General features: G+C 43.5%; 1 pseudogene; it reads right to left on the bottom strand.

Moving 5' to 3' along the window:
- Positions 1-9,973: 9,973 nt before the first annotated feature.
- Positions 9,974-23,497, bottom strand: LOC117531874 (annotated as a pseudogene).
- Positions 23,498-23,623: the final 126 nt, after the last annotated feature.

Here is a 23,623-nt window from a genome sequence, read left to right as displayed (position 1 = left end):
CCAGCTGCAATCTTGACTGTATCCCTCTCTGCATCCTGGTTTCCCACAACCCTTTGCTGTACAGCCTGGCATCTCATAAGGCAGTTGCAAAAATCAAAAAGCTGGAAATGATACTGGAGTGGAGCCGGGTAACAAACAGGTAAACAACCACTTGAACAACTACAAATATGGATGCTGTGTTCACATTATAGGATGAAATGGTCCAGATCCATTTTTTTCCTCTACTTGACATGTTTTGGGGTTTTTTTTCTGTTTGTTTGTTATTGTCCTCTACTAGTTTTTTATTATTTACTCTAAGTCAGGAGATATAAGAGATAGAAATGATCAGGAGCCTCCTTGTCTTGATCTCTGTTGGAAGCTAGAGGATTTCAGTTGAGCTCTTTGTGTCAGCAGGTGAACAAGGGGTGAGTCAAGATGACCTTCTGCACTCCTGTCTGTCCACTCTCCCACTCCACCTCTGTTTCAATATTAACTGGACTTCCCACAAACAGGTATGTGTACAGAGTTAGGTTTTAGGTTTGGATCCCGTTAAATACGCACATCCATTTAATTATTCATGGATGTTACCACTTAAGCTGTCCTGAAGTTCCCACTGGAGCGGTCGCCATGGCAGCCATGCTGTTGTCTCTCGGGAAAACGGGTGATAATGTGACGGACAGAAGCGCTCTGGAGAAGACGCGAACTGCTTTAGAGGAGGCTGTGAGGACAGGTGGGAACCAGCAACGTGATACTTGTATTAAGTTACTGCACATAAACCAAATGAAACCATTCCTTCCTCGAAACCATTCCAACACGATAATGCCGTTGACATCCCATCATCCTCAGGGCTCCTGGAAATCTGCACTCCCGCTAGAGGCTTTTGAAGACGGCAACACAGATGCTGCGCTGCACTTCATGTGTCCCAGCGGAGATCCCACGAAACCAGGTTAGCCAAACATATTAGGCTGTTTTATTTTATGTTGGAGAAAGTTGTGATTCAACCCCCCAAGGTGTCATTTCACTCTCTGAAGGTGTAACGTAAAAAGCCCATGAGTTGAGTAAGAAATGGGACTTCTCACAACACGTGCTGCAGGTTTTCAGTATTGGTGCAATGACACCATTACTGTTGTTACATAACCAGAAGGTTGTTGGTTCAAACCCAGTCTGAGGCCCCTGTCTGTGGTTTTCCTATTACCAGTGGCCATACACTTCCATGTTTAAATTTGAAGAGTGATGCATTCCAAGTTAGTCATAATAGTCGGCTATGACTAGCTAGTAAACGACTAGTTTTTTTTAGGGTTTTTTTTTTCATGTTTTCTTAACTAGTTGAGTAGTTCAGATAGAATGATCTTCTGCTGCTTGAAACACTGTTGTCAGGATAAGTGCACGTCTGGACCCAAATACAGTGGATGGACCTCTTTTCCAGCACAGCCATCAAAAACAGAGACAGTATACCCCTGAAGAGAAGGTTTCACAGAGAACATGCAGGAACTAGGACAGGCCAGCATCCACCAACAGCCAGCAAGCACTGCCTTCACTTCAGGGGCTGAATAAGATGTTGCATTGAGTAGAACCACAATATTGTTTTCCTGTAGTTCACTGTGTTCATGCAATTTTTTTGTTGTTTTTTTCTTAAAGTCAATTTGTAGTTTCATTGCTTAGATTTGAATAATTTAATTGTCAAGTTTAGTCAATGGTGAATCAATGATGAGTCAACTATTCAACGACTAATGGACTATAACAGTTGACAACGAGTTGACTTGTGACTTTTGTTTACTCTACATTCTTCTGCTTCTTCTTGTTATTATTATTATTATTGTTGTTGTTGTTGTTCTGCTGAAGATTCTGAATACTGAGATTGTGTTGTTTAATACCAGGTATGATCACATGGTGAAGATGATAGAGCACAGTGGACGAGCTGAAGATGGAAATAAACAGGGGGGGAATCAATTGAAACACCTGGTGGATCCTATTGATCGCCTGTATAATGCTGCAGTGGACACACCTGGAATCACTACGACAGGTATAACGGCAGTGCATGTAGTATGTAGAGCAGGGGTGGGCAACTTGTTCCAGAAAGGGCCAAGAGGGTGCAGGTTTTCTTTGCAGCCACTGACTCCACCAGGTGATTTCACTGCAAAAAAAAAGCTGGGACAGTGGTATATTTACCACTGTGTTACATCACCTTTCCTTCTAACAACACTCAGTAAGCATTTGGGAACTGAGGACACAAAATTGTTGAAGCATTGTAGGTGGAATTCTTTCCCATACTTGCTTGATGTACAACTTCAGTTGTTCAACAGTCCGGAGTCTCCGTTGTCGTATTTTGCGCTTCATAATGCGCCACACATTTTCAATGGGCAACAGGTCTGGACTCTAGGCAGGCCAGTCTAGTACCTGCACTCTTTTACTATGGAAGCCACGCTGTTGTAACACGTGCAGAATGTGGCTTGGTATTGTCTTGCTGAAATAAGCAGGGATGTCCCTGAAAAAGACGCTGCTTGGATGGCAGCATGTGTTGCTCCAAAACCTGGTTGTACTTTTCAGCATTGATGGTGCCATCACAGATGTGTAAGTTGTCCATGCCGTGGGCACTAACACACCCCCATACCATCACAGATGCTGGCTTTTGAACTTTGCGCTAGTAACAATCTGGATGGTCTTTTTACACTCTTTTGTCCAGAGGACACAACGTCCATGATTTCCAAAAGCAATTTGAAATGTGGACTCATCAGACCACATCACACTTTTACACTTTGTGTCTGTCCATTTCAAATGAATGACTGAGTCTTTTGGGGATGCCCCTTTTATACCTAATCATGACACTCACAATTAGTGTCCTCAGTTCCCAAACGCTTATTGAGTGATATTGAGTTATTGAGTTAGAAGGAAAGGTGATGTAACACAGTGGTAATCATACCACTCTTTTTGAAACGTGTTGCAGACATCCATTTCAAAATGAGCAAATATACAAAAAACAAGTTTATCAGTTTGAACATTAAATATCTTGTCTTTGTGGTGTATTCAATTGAATATAGGTTGAAGAGGATTTGCAAATCATTGTATTCTGTTTTAACTTCATTGGAATTGGGGTTGTGCGTGTGCGTGTGTGTGTGTGTGTGTGTGTGTGTGTGTGTGTGTGTGTGTGTGTATATATATATATATATATATATATATATGTATAAGCTTCTAGCATGCCCAGATCTGCGATATGGTGCAATCTCACCAACAGGCCACAGTTGCAACATTCACGCTGTGATATTTCCTCTTTCTGTGTGAACCTGTCATGATTCAGATTGTATTATCGTGTAGTATACAACCAGCTTTGCTAATGTTTTTGTTGTTATATCATTGTAATCATTATTCTAGCGTTAGTTGATTTTACAATCACAGAAAACTGCAGGTTGATTCTCTCAATTAATGTTTTCGGTCAGGGCTTTATCTGTCCTGTCCACCCCTCCTCTTCTGTAGGGGTTTGCAACTGGGGTGCGTATGCTGTGGCCTGTGGGCTGTATCTGCTGCACACCTGCCCCATCCACCAACGTTACCTTAAGAAAGGACTGGAACCCACAACCTCTCCAGAACAGCTCAGAGAGGAGACAAATACTGTGCCTTGTGTTGACAAGGTGAGACACACACACACACACACGTTACTCAGCACCTCACAATTAATAAGGATTTTGAGCTTGTTGCTCAACATAAACACAACACATCCTTTAGGGCCCCTTCACACATAGCACAATTAAGGCCGAATAGCGCACAAATGAGGATTGAATGCCACTCATGAAATTTCAGAGCAGCCTTGAATGCCTTGTACGGCAGTCGCTACAACCATTCAGCCACAGCACATGCACTCTACGTTCACGTGTCACTCGCACCGGAAACCCATTTGAACAGTGGGCAAGATGAGGTCGCACTGCCACCATGATCGTGTTTGCAACATTCGCATAGCATGTCATATGCAGGTCGGACATATCGTGCCGCAACCGAGGGGTTGCACGAAATCATCGGCCATGTCGAACCCTGGCCGAATGGTGTAATCGAGGGAGCATTCACACAAGCGGCTGCATGACGGCAAATGCCGGGCAAGTGGCCTTTCGACCCACTCTTGGCTGGAATCGGCCGGAGTCCAGATGACACCCTCGAGCATCCAACACCATTTGTGGGGCACTTAGAAAAGGTTGGGCCATTCACGCTGCCTGCACGAAAGTAGAGAGCAGGCAGACCACTTTTGAGCTGGCTGTGCGAATGGCCCCACATTTTCAAAGTGCCCGCAAGAGTGCCATTTACTCCCGCTCCACACAAATGCGTGCGAGTGTCGCCGCCCCCCAGCAACACAAATGAAATGGCATGCGAGTGTGCAGTGTGTCTCCCCCCCAGCAACACAAATGGTGTGCGAGTGTGTCATTTGCCCCCCCCCCCCCCCCCCCCCCCCCCCCCCAAAACCACAATCCAACATTGTCAAGGTGTGGCTGAGGTGGAAAATGCTCGAACGGTGGCCGGAGTGCAGTGCGATCGCTGTCCAATGCAGTGTGCACATCTGGACAGCCTGTCATGTCTATGATGGACGTCATGTAACACATACATTGCCATCCAAACCAACACACATGTTACAGTAACGTGTGTGTTGGTCTTTACAAATAAAAAAACAACTAACCAGTGATGAGAGGAAGCTCATTTTCCCATAATGCCTTTTGCCATATTTGTGTGCTAATGCTGAAACCTTCAGGAGTAGCGTATTACGTTAAAACTAAAAGATATGTGCGATATTTTCATGTTTTCGAAGTTAGCTGACAAGCTAATCTGCAAACAAAAAGTTAGATTCGCTAATTAATGATTAGTGGATTAGCGGAACTGTGCCTACCGCTGTCCCACCATCACCTCTTTACAAAGAAATCGGCACATAACATTCTATTGTGAGTAACCTTGGTGACAGTCAAACAGACCTACTATTATTGGTTATTGATATATTATTAATTTAAATATCCAAGCAAGAATAAATTTAAAGATAATAATCAGAGTTTGTTGTCACTCTGCAGGAGAAGTCTATCCTTTCTGCTCTAATGGATTCTGGAATACAAACCAGGAAAACTGGTCATCTGGCCATGGACCACACACAGTCTGACATCATCACCAAACTGCTGGAGGTCACAATCAGCTCGACCTGTGACCCTTGACCTCCATCAGATCTGCTCATCTGTTCACTTTGATCTTTGTAGAATAGATCTCTGAAATTTTGTGTACCTTTAACACACAATCAGTAAATTGTCAGAGGACAAACAGCTGTCAGTGCTCAAACAGAGAGATGAGACTGACAGACAACTGTAGAATGAGACCTCTGTTTTGTTTGCTCATTAAAACTCATGAATAAAATCAGCGTGTATATCAATTATGGCCTATTTGTGCAGCTTTTACATCATCTACCAGTGTATATGTGTGTGTGTGTGTGTGTGTGTGTGTGTGTGTGTGTGTGGTGTGTGTGTGTGTGTGTGTGGTGTGTGTGTGTGTGTGTGTGTGTGTGGTGTGTGTGTGTGTGTGTGTGTAAAACCTATTTCAACAAACATGCAAATTGCAGCTTTTGCTGGGTCACATTAAAGAATGCAAACACTGATTTTAAGACTAGAAAGCTATGCAACATTAAATTAGTCATGATTTGGAATCTTACATTTGTGGTAAACTGTTTATCTTGGACATGTGGCTGCTTTTATACAGGCTGGACTCAGAGAGTCTCTGAACATAAGAATGTAGTCAGAAAATCTTATTTGATGATCCTACAGCCAAAACACAATTATAGTGTGTACAATACTTTTGTAACTGTTATTTATCTGGTCCCAACCTGTGATGTATCACCACCTTGTTGTTTCTTTTCCCTCTAATTGTCAAGCGTGAGTTCTCCTCCTTGTTGGTCAGGTGTGTGTTCGACAACTATACGCAAAAGGATAAACAGCGTGTTTGTGGAGTCCACCATGAACCAGACTGTTTGTGTTGCTATACATGGGGTGCAACTCTATTTTTTACATGTATACTGCATGTTTTAAATCCATCCATTTTCTGTACCCGCTTACTCCAATTAAGCGTCACAGGGGGCTGGAGCATACAGTCATAGGGCATGAGGCGAAGTAGACATGTAGCCTGACAAACACGTTCACACACGCACCTACAGTCAATTTCCAATCCACCTAACCTGTGATGTCTTTGGATGTGGGAGGTAGCCGGAGAACCCAAAGGGAACCCATGCAAACATGTGGAGAACATGCAAAATCCACACAGAAAAGAGTTTGCTTTTCTCCTTTCTTTTGGGAAGCCAAAAAGAAAAATAACAAAGGCGCTCTGTTAGGGAAACGATATTAAAAAGCCTTTAATTAAACATGGTAGGATGATTAAAAACACCTGGGCCTACACATTGAGACCATATTGGTCTTCATCAGAACACAAACCTAGGAAGTAAAGCTAGTGCATCAAGGGTCATATGACTGACAAGTAAATCAGCAAATAGGACACCAGAAATTTACAAGTCATTTAAATGTCGGAATTTACAATGAAATACATAAGCTAGAAAATAAAAACTATATGTACAATGCTAAAAAAAAAGTATAGCATCAAGAGAATTCAACTTCTGAGATATTATTCTGATCACTAAAGTAGAAGTGGTTGTCAGTGTCAGGCCAGGCGGGAGCCCGGTGCCCGAAGAGGGTGGACCCATAGTACAAACTCCCAGACCAGACTTGGAGTAAAAGTAGTTTTGTGTTTATTCCAGGCTGGAGTTCGGTACACAGGTTGTCAGGCAGTGGAGCAACGGTACAAACAGTAAGGCAAAAACACAGTCATCTTCAGGCAGGGGTCTGAGGCACGAGCAAACACTGACATATGGGCTGAGGTGAAAGGCGCAGTCAAGAAACACAGAGCAAGGTTCAGGTACACGGCGAGACAAATCAGGACTGGATACAAAAAGGCTGGAATGTGTGCTAGAAGCAACGACGAACTGGCAAAGGTGTGGTGGCTGGGAGGAGATTAAATAGGCAGGTGTTAAGGTGCACATGAGGAGAAGGATCTAGAAAGGGGGCGTGGCTGGTGAACAAATAGTATGGATGGGGCAAGATGGTGAGGAAGGGAGTGTGCAAAGTGGAGTGATGTAATAGACAAAGATATGTGAACAGATGCCAAGAGCGTGAGTGAATGAAAACACAAAGGAGACAGAGTCAAAGTGAGAGGAGGGTACAGAGCTAGTGGAGTGACATGATGTGACAACACAGACAGAGATGCAAGAGGGATGAAAACATAGAGCAGGTGCAGGACGTGGAGTGAAACAGAGAACTATGAACAATGCTACAACTGAGTATAATATTACTATGAACAAGAGTAAATAAAAACTGAGGGCAGAAAAAACATAACCAAGAACCGGGCATGAACATGAGAACTGGAAACGGAACCTAAATACTTAAGCAAAACTAAACTATGAAAACAAGTGGAAAACAAGCTATGAGAAAAACAAACTACAGGAAAACAGAAAGCAAAACCCAACATAAAGCATAACTGATAACACAAATAAGACAAGCAAAATAAACAAGAGCTAAACAATGATCAACAATGCAAACATAATCTGACAGAACAAAACTAGAACAGAACTGGACAATGGCTAAAGAATGAAAAGAAACAAAGTGACAAAGCAAAATGGAACAGAATAAACACAAAATAAATAACTACTAAAACAAAGCTGGGGCGCATGGTGGGTAGATGAAAGGAGGAAAAACAAAACCATAACCACGCTGAGGACCAAAACCTGACAGTCAATCAGTTTCAGCTAACATTTTTTTCTGACTGATTTTTCACTTGCATTTGACTAGTCAGTGTCATTACTGGTAGTTTGGTGCAGTACCCTCGACCTGACAGGTTGCACAGGTCGTCCAATTCCTCCAGGATGTCACATCAATACGTTTCATTGCCAGAAGGTTTGCTGTGTCTCCCAGCATGGTCTCAAGAGCATGGAGGAGATTGCAGGAGACAGGTAGTGACTCTGGAAGAGCTGGACAGTGCCGTAGAAGGTCCTTAACCCATCAGCATGACCAGTATCCGCTCCTTTGTGCAAGAAGGAACAGGATGAGCACTGCTAGAGTCCTACAAAATGAGGACTTTTGCTGTACGAATCCATCGCACCCTCTCGCGGCAGGTGCCGGCCAAATTCCAGGTGAAACGCACGAACACCTAACACCTCGCATGGCACTTTGAAAATGTGTGGCCAGTCACACTCTTGGCACAACGGGAGACTGCAGACAATCACTGTCATACTGCTGTGAAATTTGTCTAAGTTCCCCACGAGTCTGACTTTGCAAACACACACACTGACGTGGGTGTGTGTGCTCCATTCACAGGAGACGTGGCTTCCGACGGAAGCAGCTGTGGTGAGCTGTCATTCTGGACATTCCAGCTACACAACACCTACCGTGTTTGGACAGTCATAGACTAAAAACTGTCCACTGTGAGGCGCGTGTGTCTGATTGCTGTATTTACGTGGACATAAATAAAAACATATATCGCCGTGGTGGCGACAAGCTGCAGCAAACGATCATGCACACGGAGTGGACACTGACAGCCCCCCAGGTTGAAAAGGACCGTCAGCTCAGAACACGCAGCGGGCAATCTGACTGTCATGTCACCCAACGTGAGCTCTGTTCCACATGATGCGGTGTGTGTGCTGCGACATGCCGTCCACAAGACACGTGTCGGGCAGAACACGCGCAGCTGACTGGAGGCACCTGAACAATAGATGTGGACATGATCAGAGCACACTGCTTCTCATTCATGACATTTCATGACTGTATGTCTGTGACCATGGGTCATCACTAGAGGAACAGATGGATCATATTTGTATTGATCGCTTGATAAATGCAGTGTTTTTATATGGTGTGGGATTTAAATTTTTTTGGAATACTTCCATGTCCTTGATATGACGCAGTTTCCCGCAGGTTTCAAAGAACAGTTCCGTAGCTCAGTGGTAAAGTCTCAGTGGTTTTGAAAGATGTGAGTTTATGTCCCGGGTGCTGTGTTTTTTCTTTTTTTCTTTTTTTTATTTATTCCACATAAGCGACGATGTGGTCGCACAGGTCCCAGCTGGTTTTTATTTCTTCCACATAAGCGCTGCACCATGTGGTGCACCTGGCACTGTTCCTGCTCAACGGACACCGGCGCTTGCACTAACTCTAGCACCGGGTTCGTGCACGCCTGCCTGTTGGCGCAATGTTTCTTGTGCTAATTTCAATCTGTTTCGCGCTGTTTCACACCGTTTTCATCCAAACTTCGTACTATGTGTGAAGGGGCCATAACAATCTTTATTCAGACCAGGAAAAGTTGTAACAGTCAGTGTGCTGAGTCAAAATGTCTCTCTTTGGAGGAGGATTTTAAGTTGGGATCACCTCTAATACCATCACTGTGAGGGGAAAAAGGAGACAACTGTCCTGCCTGATGATGATGGACTGCCATGAGACAGGCTGGGTTCCTTGTTCTTATGGCATTCTTGTGAACATTGTTTTAAAGTATTCCCGTAATTTTCTACATGCATTTGATGACAAACTGTCGATCTTCTGCCATCAGTCTTTCATGTGAAATTCAGTGAGCAGGTGAGAGAAGCACTGGATGGAGGGGAAGCAATTTTGGACAACTGGTACTGCAGATGTGGTGATGGAGACAACTAGGAAGGTACTGGGTGTGACATCTGGACAGCGGTAGGAAGACAAGGAGACTCATCGGTCAGCCTCCTAAACCCCTTCAAATATCCTTGAGAGGTTAAAGAGCTGGTCCACTGTTCCACGACCAGGATGGAATCCATATTGCTCCTCCTGAATCATCTTATAATCAGGGTCATCTTATATTCTGGCCAAAATTTCATTTTATTTGTCTACAACGGCATATTTGACAAGAATAATTAATGAATATTAAAGTGCAGATTTTCTGGTTTAATTTGTTTCGTGTGTGTTCAACCAGGTTTAAAGGACCAAAAATATCTGGACATGCTAGCAAGAAATTACTTTGAATACTTTGTCAGAATAACACTAAAACTTGTTAAATTCTTGTCTGTCAATGACTTCCCCAAGTCTGAAATTCAGATTCTGTCACATGGTGGGATTATTTACACTGCAGTCACATTCAGTTCCTGCTTCTTCTGGAGAACTTTCACCTTTAACCACTGAAACACATGTTCTCAATTGAAGTCATTTCACGCTTTGACAAAAAAAAGTATGTGGTTGTAGATGGGTTCTGAAGCAAAATCAGTAAAATATGTCTCTTAGTCCTGGATTTTGATATGTTTATGCATAAAAATCACAAGTTCTTCTCTGTTGGGGCGACCTCTAAGAACAGCTGCAGGAACACAGTCACTTTTCTGAAGAGGCCTGGGCAGAGCCTATAATGGATGAAGGGCACATAGAGAAAAACTCTACTGAAGATGAATAACATCACGTAGAGGTATTCCATCTGAGGATCATCTGATGGGTGCCAGCACCAGAAATACTGCAGCAATTAGGACCAATATGGGGCTCAAAATGGGAACCTTTGAGAGAGGAGACAAAAATCATGACGAGAGACGTGACTGTCAGAGTGAACTGAGCAAATGACCCTGATGTATTTTTGTAACATTTTCACTCCCAACTCATCACATTTTGATGGAAAAGGTTCATTTTGACTAAACTTCACTATGTGACGACGAGTTGGGTGCCCCTTTGTGTCACCATGTGACATGTTAAGAAATGCTATGTTACGGTTTAGTTCCACTAAATAGAAGATTGGACCCCAAAATGCAGTACAGCCAGATAGAGGAGGGTTGGGTTTAGAAACAAGGTGTTACTGTTTAATATTCAAACGTGACAGGTGACAAACAGTGGCAACGACTACAACATGACAGAAAGAATCCCAACAGTAACAAAAACCTGAAGAATGAGCGAATGGTGGAAACAAAAAGTGACTGAAAAATGGCCAGAAAGGACTTACAACACAGTGACCACTAGAGCAGACGGATAAACTACTGGAGCAGGAAACAAGTGCAACTCAGCGAGGTGAACCAAACGAGGGAAGAAAAAGAAAACAGGCTTAACTTAAGACACAAGTCCAGCTGCTCTAATCAGAAAGAATAAGAAGACATGTAATAACACCAAATGAACATAAGAGGGCGACAAACCATTACCCGCATAGTGGACTGAATCATGACACGAACTGCATATAACGCTGACCCACTTGTGCACTTGTAACATAATATAGCCACAACATGAAGACCAGAAGAAACCTAAGACCTCTAAGAAACCAAAAGACCTCGATACCCCTGAAAAACTGGTGAAAAGGAAATAATAACACGCAACCGACAGAGCCCTCTGAAGAGACAGAAGTAGACAACTGCAGCGGCGTATGCACACTACAGAAAGATGGAGGACACGACAGGAACTGAGGACAGGTGGTGAGGACCATGACAGATCAGGCATGGGCATGATGTGCATGCTCATCCCTGAATGCCTGCAGGAGACCAAAAGGAGGAAGCAACACACTTCACTCCAGCCTAAGACATGAGAAGGAGACACAGCACCATGCGCCCTCAGATGCATATGCGTTGTGAACACTGGAGGCAAGTTCGATGGGACATACCTGTAGGAATCTCACACACACACGGACCATGGGAAGAAAAGCTTGACAGGAATACTACGGGAATGGAAAATCACCCCCAACAACCCAACAGAACCAAAACCACTAAGCTGAACCATGACACAAAGGGGCGCTGACAGAATGTTAAAATGTTACGAGTTGTGAGTGAGAATGTCGTTTTTTTTATGCTGACATTTAGAGAACAGACATGAAACAGACCCTGTATGCCCTGGGCAGCTCTGGCTTCTTGATCTTTGGCTACAGGAGTCCAGACAAAGTGATGCCATAAAAAAAATCCAGGTAGTGAAGCTGATGACATCAATAAAGAGGAAAATTAAGCATAACTTTTGTTTAAAAAGAAGAAATGTTGATGTGTGGTGTGAATCACGGACTCAGCCTTCACCTGGCGTAGTTGACAATACTCTGGAAGTCTCCAGAGGCCAGCAGGAGCAGGCCGATGGATGTGGTGAAGATCAGTGCTGGAGACGGAGTCAATCTCTGGACATGAGCCATGGCCAGAATATATGGCTGCAGAAAGAACAAATGAGTGAACCATGTCTGCTCTTCAGACAGTGTAAACAGATTCTCATAGAAAACAAACAACAACAATATTATGGGGTGATTCTTAGACTACGGGCACTTTTATGTCCCTTGATCATATTTTATGAAAAAAAGAAAAAAGGGGAAATTTCACACTTTTATAGTTATTTTTACAATGAAAGTGTTTTAAGAAATTTGTCCTAGTAGTCTATGATGACTTTTTCACCTTTTTTCAGCATCATTATATGCAAATATTGCCGTTTTGTGCTTGTCCCACACCCAGACTTATGATCTTCAATGATAAAAATGAATAGTAAACAAATGTTTTTTCTAATGTTTTAAAATATCTCTGAATAAAATATCAGTAAAATAATCAAAACATAATTGGGGTATTCAATGTCATACAACTGTTGTGATTTTTTTAAATGAAATGTAGTTGTCCCACACTATTGCCGTAATTTCCACCACAACAATAATGTCCCTTTAAAACGTTTGTATGAAAGATTGTGTGGGTAGTTTCTATGGAGATAAACAGTGACATCAGAGCACATGTATATAGCGCCAAATCACAACAAACAGTTGCCCCAAGGCGCTTTATATTGTAAGGCAATGGTGTGGGGAAATTACATTTACAAGGCCAATAGTGCCCGTAGTTAAAGAATCACCCTATGGCTGCAGTCATATTGTGGTACAACTGCAACTCGACCGCCCTTCAATTGTTTTCAAACATGAGCACAAGCCAAATATAGAATGCACGTGCTCTGGACACACGAATCAATCAATTTTATTTATATAGCGCCAAATCACAACAAACAGTTGCCCCAAGGCGCTTTATATTGTAAGGCAAGGCCATACAATAATTACGTAAAAACCCCAACGGTCAAAACGACCCCCTGTGAGCAAGCACTTGGCGACAGTGGGAAGGAAAAACTCCCTTTTAACAGGAAGAAACCTCCAGCAGAACCAGGCTCAGGGAGGGGCAGTCTTCTGCTGGGACTGGTTGGGGTTGAGGGAGAGAACCAGGAAAAAGACATGCTGTGGAGGGGAGCAGAGATCAATCACTAATGATTAAATGCAGAGTGGTGCATACAGAGCAAAAAGAGAAAGAAACACTCAGTGCATCATGGGAACCCCCCAGCAGTCTAAGTCTATAGCAGCATAACTAAGGGATGGTTCAGGGTCACCTGATCCAGCCCTAACTATAAGCTTTAGCAAAAAGGAAAGTTTTAAGCCTAATCTTAAAAGTAGAGAGGGTGTCTGTCTCCCTGATCTGAATTGGGAGCTGGTTCCAGAGGAGAGGAGCCTGAAAGCTGAAGGCTCTGCCTCCCATTCTACTCTTACAAACCCTAGGAACTACAAGTAAGCCTGCAGTCTGAGAGCGAAGCGCTCTATTAGGGTGATATGGTACTATGAGGTCCCTAAGATAAGATGGGACCTGATTATTCTAAACCTTATAAGTAAGAAGAAGAATTTTAAATTCTATTCTAGAATTAACAGGAAGCCAATGAAGAAAGGCCAATATGGGTGAGATATGCTCTCTCCTTCTAGTCCCCGCTAGTACTCTAGCTGCAGCATTTTGAATTAACGGAAGGCTTTTCAGGGAACTTTTAGGACAACCTGATAATAATGAATTACAATAGTCCAGCCTAGAGGAAATAAATGCATGAATTAGTTTTTCAGCATCACTCTGAGACAAGACCTTTCTAATTTTAGAGATATTGCGTAAATGCAAAAAAGCAGTCCTACATATTTGTTTAATATGCGCTTTGAATGACATATCCTGATCAAAAATGACTCCAAGATTTCTCACAGTATTACTAGAGGTCAGGGTAATGCCATCCAGAGTAAGGATCTGGTTAGACACCATGTTTCTAAGATTTGTGGGGCCAAGTACAATAACTTCAGTTTTATCTGAGTTTAAAAGCAGGAAATTAGAGGTCATCCATGTGTTTATGTCTGTAAGACAATCCTGAAGTTTAGCTAATTGGTGTGTGTCCTCTGGCTTCATGGATAGATAAAGCTGGGTATCATCTGCGTACCAATGAAAATTTAAGCAACGCTGTCTAATAATACTGCCTCAGGGAAGCATGTATAAAGTGAATAAAATTGGTCCTAGCACAGAACCTTGTGGAACTCCATAATTAACCTTAGTCTGTGAAGAAGATTCCCCATTTACATGAACAAATTGTAATCTATTAGATAAATATGATTCAAACCACCGCAGAGCAGTGCCTTTAATACCTATGGCATGCTCTAATCTCTGTAATAAAATTTTATGGTCGACAGTATCAAAAGCAGCACTGAGGTCTAACAGAACAAGCACAGAGATGAGTCCACTGTCTGAGGCCATAAGAAGATCATTTGTAACCTTCACTAATGCTGTTTCTGTACTATGATGAATTCTAAAACCTGACTGAAACTCTTCAAATAGACCATTCCTCTGCAGATGATCAGTTAGCTGTTTTACAACTACCCTTTCAAGAATTTTTGAGAGAAAAGGAAGGTTGGAGATTGGCCTATAATTAGCTAAGATAGCTGAGTCAAGTGATGGCTTTTTAAGTAATGGTTTAATTACTGCCACCTTAAAAGCCTGTGGTACATAGCCAACTAATAAAGATAGATTGATCATATTTAAGATCGAAGCATTAAATAATGGTAGGGCTTCCTTGAGCAGCCTGGTAGGAATGGGGTCTAATAGACATGTTGATGGTTTGGATGAAGTAACTAATGAAAATAACTCAGACAGAACAATCTGAGAGAAAGAGTCTAACCAAATACCGGCATCACTGAAAGCAGCCAAAGATAACGATACGTCTTTGGGATGGTTATGAGTAATTTTTTCTCTAATAGTTAAAATTTTATTAGCAAGGAAAGTCATGAAGTCATTACTAGTTAAAGTTAAAGGAATACTCGGCTCAATAGAGCTCTGACTCTTTGTCAGCCTGGCTACAGTGCTGAAAAGAAACCTGGGGTTATTCTTATTTTCTTCAATTAGTGATGAGTAGTAAGATGTCCTAGCTTTATGGAGGGCTTTTTTTATAGAGCAACAGACTCTTTTTCCAGGCTAAGTGAAGATCTTCTAAATTAGTGAGACGCCATTTCCTCTCCAACTTACGGGTTATCTGCTTTAAGCTGCGAGTTTGTGAGTTATACCACGGAATCAGGCACTTCTGATTTAAAGCTCTCTTTTTCAGAGGAGCTACAGCATCCAAAGTTGTCTTCAATGAGGATGTAAAACTATTGACGAGATACTCTATCTCACTTACAGAGTTTAGGTAGCTACTCTGCACTGTGTTGGTATATGGCATTAGAGAACATAAAGAAGGAATCATATCCTTAAACCTAGTTACAGCGCTTTCTGAAAGACTTCAAGTGTAATGAAACTTATTCCCCACTGCTGGGTAGTCCATCAGAGTAAATGTAAATGTTATTAAGAAATGATCAGACAGAAGGGAGTTTTCAGGGAATACTGTTAAGTCTTCAATTTCCATACCATAAGTCAGAACAAGATCTAAGATATGATTAAAGTGGTGGGTGGACTCATTTACATTTTGAGCAAAGCCAATTGAGTCTAATAATAGATTAAATGCAGTGTTGAGGCTGTCATTCTCAGCATCTGTGTGGATGTTAAAATCGCCCACTATAATTATCTTATCTGAGCTAAGCACTAAGTCAGACAAAAGGTCTGAAAATTCACAGAGAAACTCACAGTAACGACCAGGTGGACGATAGATAATAACAAATAAAACTGGTTTTTGGGACTTCCAATTTGGATGGACAAGACTAAGAGTCAAGCTTTCAAATGAATTAAAGCTCTGTCTGGGTTTTTGATTAATTAATAAGCTGGAATGGAAGATTGCTGCTAATCCTCTGCCTCGGCCCATGCTACGAGCATTCTGGCAGTTAGTGTGACTCGGGGGTGTTGACTCATTTAAACTAACATATTCATCCTGCTGTAACCAGGTTTCTGTAAGGCAGAATAAATCAATATGTTGATCAATTATTATATCATTTACTAACAGGGACTTAGGAGAGAGAGACCTAATGTTTAATAGACCACATTTAACTGTTTTAGTCTGTGGTGCAGTTGAAGGTGCTATATTATTTTTTCTTTTTGAATTTTTATGCTTAAATAGATTTTTGCTGGTTATTGGTGGTCTGGGAGCAGGAACCGTCTCTACGGGGATGGGGTAATGAGGGGATGGCAGGGGGAGAGAAGCTGCAGAGAGGTGTGTAAGACTACAACTCTGCTTCCTGGTCCCAACCCTGGATAGTCACGGTTTGGAGGATTTAAGAAAATTTCTAGAAATGAGAGCTGCTCCATCCAAAGTGGGATGGATGCCGTCTCTCCTAACAAGACCAGGTTTTCCCCAGAAGCTTTGCCAATTATCTATGAAGCCCACCTCATTTTTTGTTCAAGGGGAATGTTCAAGGAGAACATGCAGCTAAACATGTCACTCCTGGTCTGATTGGGGAGGGGCCCAGAGAAAACTACAGAGTCCGACATTGTTTTTGCAAAGTTACACACTGATTCAGGGTTAATTTTAGTGACCTCCGATTGGCATAACCGGGTGTCATTACTGCCGACATGAATTACAATCTTACCGAATTTACGCTTAGCCTTAGCCAGCAGTTTCAAATTTCCTTCAATGTCACCTGCTCTGGCCCCCGGAAGACAATTGACTATGGTTGCTGGTGTCGCTAACTTCACATTTCTCAAAACAGAGTCGCCAATAACCAGAGTTTGATCCTCGGCGGGTGTGTCGTCGAGTGGGGAAAAACGGTTAGAAATGTGAACGGGTTGGCGGTGTACACGGGGCTTCTGTTTAGGACTACGCTTCCTCCTCACAGTCACCCAGTCAGCCTGCTTTCCCGGCTGCTCGCGATCTGCCAGAGGGAACCTTACGCTACCGTTCGCTACCTTACGAATGCGCCGAATGCTGTACAAGGCGTTTAAGTGCAGCTCGAATTTGCACGAATGTCGTCCGAATGTTCATTTGGATGACATTCAGGCTCATTCGGGCTGCCTCCACCAGCAGGCACGAGGAACCACAGTGCGTGCGGTGCACGTTTGAGTCGCCACCTCCTATAAAAGAGGCTGTTGCTTTGTCCACATTCTTGTTTGGCCTTCAACGGCTGTGCGTATTGCTTCGCAGAGGGCGCCCTTGGCTGGTGTGGTTGGTGTACTGCACAGGACTGACTTTACCTGATCTGATTAATATGGTGGGGTAAGGGTTTCATTCCCTTTTGGCCGAGTTCCCTTGCCTTAATTTTATGCATATTTTGGTTGTTCCTTTGTTGGTTTGTTGCCTATGTTGTTTGTGTTTTGGTTTGCAGTGTTTGTTTGTATTTAGTTGGTTTTTATTTGTGCCTGAGTTGGGACCTTATTCAGTCCATATTAATCACGATTAAGGTGAACAATTTAACTTTGTGCAAAGTGCAACATAATGCCTGATGGAAAAACGGTGCCATGAAATGATAAATGTGTAATTTGTGATATGTTTTATATATTTTAAATCAATTGTGAAGAATAAATCTACCTTGTAATAAACACACCTTTCTGTTTCCCATACCTAGTGTAGCCTTTTTGTAACAAATTGGGCCTCCAGTAACTGCAGCACTGCACATCACCCTTATCTTTAAAAGTAAGAACCAGTATTATTACAGCTGAGTCTGAGTGACAGAAAACAAAGTACCAATTTATTAAAATGTTGATACAGAGAAATTTGAAATGTGCTGGAGACACCGGACAGGTAACCGGGATCAGGTGGCTGTCCATGTAGCTGACAGATGGATGATGACCCTGGAGACAAAGTACATAAAAACGGAGTCAAAAAAACATGAGGAGAATAATTCAGAGATATGTTCTACACAGATGAGGAGGCCAGCTACCGCTAAGCGAAAGCTGAGTTTCTGGTGAATTCTGAAATTAAAGAACCAGGGCTTTTATGCAGGTGTTGATGAGTACTGGACAGGTGAAGATAATCAGTTCCACAATGTGGCACCTACAGAAACAGAAGGGGAGGGGAGCAAAACATTGCATACACCAAGGCAGAACCCCTCAACGGAGTCCCCAGGTGACCCACCAGGCCTGCCCAGATGAGCCCGATAGAAATCCCACAGGATGGAGGGGTCCAGGATGAGGCCCCGCAACACCCAGGATTGTTCCTCAGGTCCATAACCCTCCCAGTCCATCAGATACTGGAACCCCTGGCCCCGGCAACAAATGTCCAGGATCCGCTGCACAGTCCAGGTGGGATGGCCATCCATGAGCAGAGTGGGAGGAGGGGGATCAGCCAGAGGGCACAATACACTGGTGTGCACAGGTTTGATCTGAGAGACATGGAACGATGGGTGGATGCTGAGAGACTGGGGCAGATACTGCTGGACGGCCGCTAGGCTGAGGACTCGATCCACAACATATGCTCATGTCCAATGTAATGTGGTGCCAGTTTCTTGGATTCTGTTCACAGAGGAATTTCCTTGGCTGATAACCACAGCTCCTGGCCCAGTCAGTACTGAGGGGCTGGGGTTTGATGCTGATCTGCATGGGGTTAGGTCCTGTCCCTTATCTTGAGCAGAGTGGAATGGGCTGTCTTCCACACCTGCCGACAGCGCAGCAGGTGGGCATGCATGAATGGCACTGCCAGGTCCTCTTCTTGCATGGGGAACAACGTGGCTAGTATCCCAAACAACACTCAAAAGGCAAATATCCTGTGGCTGAGCTGACCTGAGTATTGTGGACATACTCCACCCATGGCCGCTGCTCACTTCGTAATGTGGGGTGGGAAGATGTAACACACCGGAGGGTGGATTTGTGTTCCTAGTTTACTCATTCTGCCTGACCATTGGTCTGTGGATGATAGCTGGACGAGAGACTGACCAAGGCTCTGAGTGCTGGGCAGAAGCCTTTCCACACCTGGTAAGTGAACTGGGGTCCTCTGTCTGACACGATGGCCGATGGAATGCCATGCAGTCAGAAAACATGGTGGACTAGGAGATTGTTGGTTTTCTGGGTGGCTGGTAACTTCGGCAGCACCATGAGATGTGCTGCCTTGGAGAGGTGCTCAACAATTGTGCGGATGGTGGCATGTCCTTTTGATGGTGGGAGTCTGGTTATGAAGTACAGAAAGACCAGGGGCAGTGAAGAATGGGCAAGAGCCTGAGGAGGCCAGGTGGGGGCTGGTGCGATGATTTGCCCTGACGCAGATGGTGCAGGCTTTAATGTAGTTCCTCCCATCTACCTGGAATATGGGTCACCAGAATTGGCAATTGAATATTTCCAAAGTCTGAGTGGTTCTGGGATGGCACAAGAGTTTGGAGCAGTGGCAAAAATGAAGAACTTCAGACTGGGCATCTGGAGGAACAAACAGCCATTTGGGAGGTCCTCCTCCGGGATCAGAGTGATGGCGTTGTGCCTCCTGGATGACTCTTTTGATGTCCCAGGAGAGGACTCTCACCACCAGGTCCGAAGGAAGGATATGGTCTTGAGTAGCTGACTGGTCTGCATGTAAAAACTGTATGGAGAGTCCATCCAGCTTTGTGTTCTTGGATCCAGGACGGTAGGTTATGGTGAAGTTAAATCTACCGAAAAAAAGCGACCACCTAGCTTGTTTGGAGCTTAGTTATTTGGCAGATTGTATATAAGCTAGATTCTTGTGATCAGTCCACACTACAAAAGGAACGGCAACACCTTCCAGCCAATGCCTCCTTGAATGCCAGGAGTTCCAGGTACCCCATGTCATAGTTTCTTTCAGAGGAGACGTCGGGGGAAAAATGCACAAGGATGGAGAAAGTGATCCCCTTAGCTCACTGGAACAGGTGACCCAAATCCCATTGTCAGAGGCACTGACCTCCACAATGAACTGGCGGTCCAAGTCAGGCTGAATAAGGATGGGTGCTGAGAAGAAATGGTCTTTAAGTACAGAAAAGGCAGTGTCTGCTTCGGGAGACCAAATTAAGGGGACTTTGGATGATGTGAGTCTTGTGAGAGGCGCGACTACCTGACTAAAGTTCCTAATGAACCTATGGTAAAAGTTAGCAAAACCAAGAAACTGTTGAAGTTGTTTGACAGATGTGGGAATGGGCCTTGGGTAACTGCACTGATTTTAGCTGGGTTGGGCTTAATTTGGTTCTTGGAGAAGATGAATCAGAGGAATGATATGGTGTCTCTGTGGACATCCCACTTCTCTGCTTTGACAAACAATCGGTTCTCCAGCAAACGCTAGAGAACCAGACAGATGTGATGGGTGTGTTCGGTACGTTTGTTGGAGAAAGTCAGAATGACGTCTAAATAGACATCACAAACAGGTTGAGGAAGTCCCTAAGGATGCCGTGAACAAGGGCAAGGGCCTGAAATGTGGTGGGAGTGTTGGTAAGGCCAAAGAGCATGATCAGATATTCAAAGTGTCCCAGGGTGTGTTGTACACGGTCTTCCACTCATCACCCTCATTGACTCGGACAAGATGGTACACATTTCAAAGATCTAATTTGGACAAAATAGCTGACATGTGCAGGAAGTTGAATGCTGATTCAAAGAGGGGAGTGGGTGCCAGTTGCGGACTATAATGGCATTCAACCCCCTAAGAGCAATGCATAAGCACAGCATCCCATCCTTCTTGCCCAAAAAAAGAAGAAGCCTGCCCCCAGCGGTGATGAAAAGAGGCGAATGAGACCAGCAGCCAAGAGTCCTTGATGTATTGGTCCATTGTTTCCCTTGCTAGATGTGGCAGGTTGTATGACCAACTGGTAGGGAGGGACATGCCCAGAAGCAAATAAATAGAAGAATTGTATAGTCAGTGTGGAGGAAGCGATAGAAGCGTGATTTATTGAACACCTCACCAAGGTTCTGGTAGCACTTAGGAATGGGTCTCTCTATGGACTCTCTGGCAACTAAACTATGGGGTTCGGATGACAGTAAACACCAGCAGTGGCAGGCTTCACTCCACCGGTTATTTAAGCCAGTTATTTAAGCCCTCACAGTCTCACAGTCCCTTGCTCGATTGTTAAATGTATTTCACTTTCCAGCTCTCATGTCCTGCCTTGTTTTGCTTGTTGATCTGCCTGCCGGTTTTTGACCTTGTTTTGCCTTCGACCACGTTTTTTGTCATGTTTTAAAATATGGCTGAGGTTCTTCTGAGGAAAATAATTAAATCTTAAACTATTCATGTTTCAGAAGGATTTAAAGTGCTCACCATGTGGCCTTCTCTTGCAGCGATAAAGCATAGACGAGGACTGCTAAAGAAACTCCCGTTCACCGAACCAAAACCAGACAAAGCTGCAAACACAGACATGATCCAACCCCAGCTTCTGAACACCTTGTATCTGTGAAAACATCACATATTAAATGACCTGCATTTGTAAAGCTTGTTCTTTCAAAAGCCTTTAAAATAATACTACACATACTCAGTCATTCACTCATCTTCAACCATCCATCCAATTTCTATACCCGCTTACTCCAATTAAGCGTCACAGGCGTGGCTGAAGCCTATCCCGCCAGTCACAGGGCATGAGGCGGGGTACACCCTGGGCAGGACACCAGTCTGTCGCGGGGCCACATGTAGACAAACAAACACATTCACACCCGCATGCACAATTTAAAGTTTCCAATCTGCCTAACCCGCATGTCTTTAAATGTGGGAGAAAGCCAGAGCACAAGGGGGGAACATGCAAACTCCACATAGAAAGGCCACAGGTGGGAATTGATCCCATGTCCTTCTTGCTGTGAGCCAACAGTGCTAACCACTAAGCCACCATGCTGCCCCACTACACAACAACTGAAAAGAAACAAAACGGTGAAAGAAAACCAGGAACATAAATACCGTGCGATAATGAACAAAGTGAAGTCAGATCAGAGAATTAATTGAATTAAAGGCAGGTGTGTGTGATAGGAAATAGTGCAAACCCAGTCATGGACACCAGAGAGAGACAGAGAAAATAAATGAAACTACCACTCATGCTTCTCCCCAGATTCCATAGCATTAATGTGAGTGTGCCATGATTGCGGCTGTGGATATAAGAATGAACAACATGAAACATTTATTTAACTAGTTGGTGAATGACCACACACATACAGTTTTGTGAGAGTTTACAAGGAAAAGTGACTATGATGGCTACAGTGGAAATTAGCATGAATGAGGTGGAGTATTATTTTTTTTAATCAACCAGGGATTCGGCAAATGAAAGTGGACATGAAGAACGATGATGAACCTGTTTACATCCCAGAAAAGGTTGTGATGTGAGCTTCTCTTCAAATAAAGTGAAGCCATCCCTTCCTCCCTCCCTCATCTTCTCTCTAAATGTGGGTGAAGCTTTTCTTTTGTCTGTCTGATGTGCTGATCAGGGGTTTTTATTTATTTTTTTTTCAGAACACCCACGCACCCAAACCATTATTTGAGTCTTCTGTGTAGGCTCTCAGTTGTCCAGGTGGTTAGAAAAGTGGGAGTTGAAGATCTGTCTGACCGTCAGCTCCTCCAGAAGTTCTCAGTTCACTCGCACTATCTGTTTATTATGCAGTTTATAAAAATAAAAATGCTGTTTTTAGGTTGTAACAAATGTCTAATCATGCAAGAAGAAACATGGTTATTGGAACATAACAACATGAATAGGAATAGGCTCCTCTGGCTGATAAGTAGAAAGTTTTTAACTTTCAGCTGATGTCTCATCCTCCTGGCCAGCAACACATTCCCATGAATCACAATTTATTATCTAACAATCTCACCTCTGGTCTTTTCAGCTCCCCAATGACGTAGTTCAAGTTATACCAGCCGGCGTAAGACCAGAGTCCTTGATAAAAAGCCATCCCTAGACCACTTACTGAGTACTGAGTCCCTTTAAAGGAATTCTCAACTTTTAGATTTTCCACAATGATGGTTCTACTCTGTATGAGCTCTGCGATGCCTCCCACAATGATGGCCGTCAGCGTTAGAACCTTGGCCACAAGGAAGACCACCTGGATTCTGATGGCAATACGCACGTTCAAGATGTTGATTATGGCAACAACCATTAGAAGAACTGCAGCGACACATTTCACCACCAGCTGAGGAGGGTCACAGCCTCGGTAAAATGGTGCTGTGGCATATTCAGCAATAGTGATTGACAGTGCTGCCTGACCGAACGGTTTCACAAGCGGGACAAAAGTGAATGCTGCAAAGAAAGCAGGACATGAGTTGTAAATCTTCAGTAGGTAGATGAACTCCCTACCAGATTCAGAAAAAATCATCCCAAGCTCGATGTAGGACAGTGCTGCAAACATAGCTACAACTCCTGAGACAGCCCAGATCACTAAACTCACCCCAGGACTTCCTATGTAGGCCAGAACAAACTGAGGAGACATGAAGATACCAGAGCCGATCATTTCCTTTTTCACTGTGGACTCAAAATTTGGCACTTCCTGTTTGGGACTCCCTGTACCATGAGCTAGCTTTGCGCTGCTTCACCCGTATTATAAAAGAACAAAAAGCTTCAGAAGGTAGAGATATGC

This window comes from Thalassophryne amazonica, chromosome 19 (genome assembly GCF_902500255.1).
Source record: "Thalassophryne amazonica chromosome 19, fThaAma1.1, whole genome shotgun sequence".
Classification (NCBI taxonomy): Eukaryota; Metazoa; Chordata; class Actinopteri; order Batrachoidiformes; family Batrachoididae; genus Thalassophryne; species Thalassophryne amazonica.
Note: the sequence above shows the minus strand (reverse complement) of the source record. Positions and strands in the feature narration are given on the sequence as shown.